The following is a 1,201-nucleotide window of genomic DNA, read 5'->3' on the forward strand; positions in this document are numbered from 1 at the left end:
TACGCGTTGAGCATTACGAGTAGATACCAGTCAGATCCAGGTGAGTCGCACTGGATCGCCGTCAAGAACATCCTGAAGTACTTGAGAAGGACTAAGGATGTATTCTTGGTATACGGTGGGTCGGAAGACGAGCTCGCTGTAAGAGGTTACACCGATGCTAGTTTTCAGTCAGACCCGGATGACTACAGATCGAAGTCTGGCTATGTTTTCTGCTTAAACGGAGGCGGTGATAGCTGGAAGAGTTCCAAACAGGCGACCGTTGCAGATTCTACTAGAGAAGCTGAGTATATTGCAGCGTCGGACGCAGCAAAGGAAGCTGTTTGGATCAGGAAGTTTGTTGGCGACTTGGGTGTAATTCCAAGTGCTGATAGCCCCATTGCTCTGTATTATGACAACAATGGAGCGATCGCACAAGCGAAAGAACCCAGATCCCATCAACGATCCAAACACATACACAGACGATTTCACCTTATAAGGGAGATTATAGACAGAGGAGACGTGCACATTTGCAGAGTGTCGACAGATGACAACATTGCCGATCCGTTGACGAAGCCTCTCCCTTCGTCGAAGCATGAGGGTCATGTTAGGGATATGGGCATTAGATGTTTAGCAGTTCATGATTAGAGCAAGTGGAAGATTGTTGGTTTAGTGCTCTATGATGCACTGTTTATGAGTTTTCTTTAGATACATTCGATGTATTGATACTTTCTATATGTTTTTTTTGAGAGTATCTTGTTCATTACATGTTCCTGCATGCTAGATATGTTATGAAATCCATGTATCATTATGAATGATACTAAACTCCCTAGTCTTATGTCGTTATGGGAATAACGACATAATAAGACTAGTATGATGTGTGATTGATGATCACATAGATGATCATAGGTATTGGATACGATCACAATCATAGGTATTCGTTGCAGAACGGAATACTGGACTGACCCGCATGAGATTGTCACATGGACTAGAGTCATGACTAGAATCTCATATGACGGTTCCATGATTGGATCCTAAGACCTGAGATATCTACAGAATCCAACATGAGGAGTTGCGTGCTTTGATTACGTCAAACGTCCTGCGTAACAGGAGGACTATAAAGGCGTGTATCAGGTACGAAACGAATCATGTACTGGATTGTAGATAGTCAAGACGGGATTTGTACCTCTCGTAAAAGAGAGAGATATCGCTGGCCCCCTCGTGG

This window comes from Tarenaya hassleriana, unplaced genomic scaffold (assembly GCF_000463585.1).
Source record: "Tarenaya hassleriana unplaced genomic scaffold, ASM46358v1 Cleome43, whole genome shotgun sequence".
Lineage (NCBI taxonomy): Eukaryota > Viridiplantae > Streptophyta > Magnoliopsida > Brassicales > Cleomaceae > Tarenaya > Tarenaya hassleriana.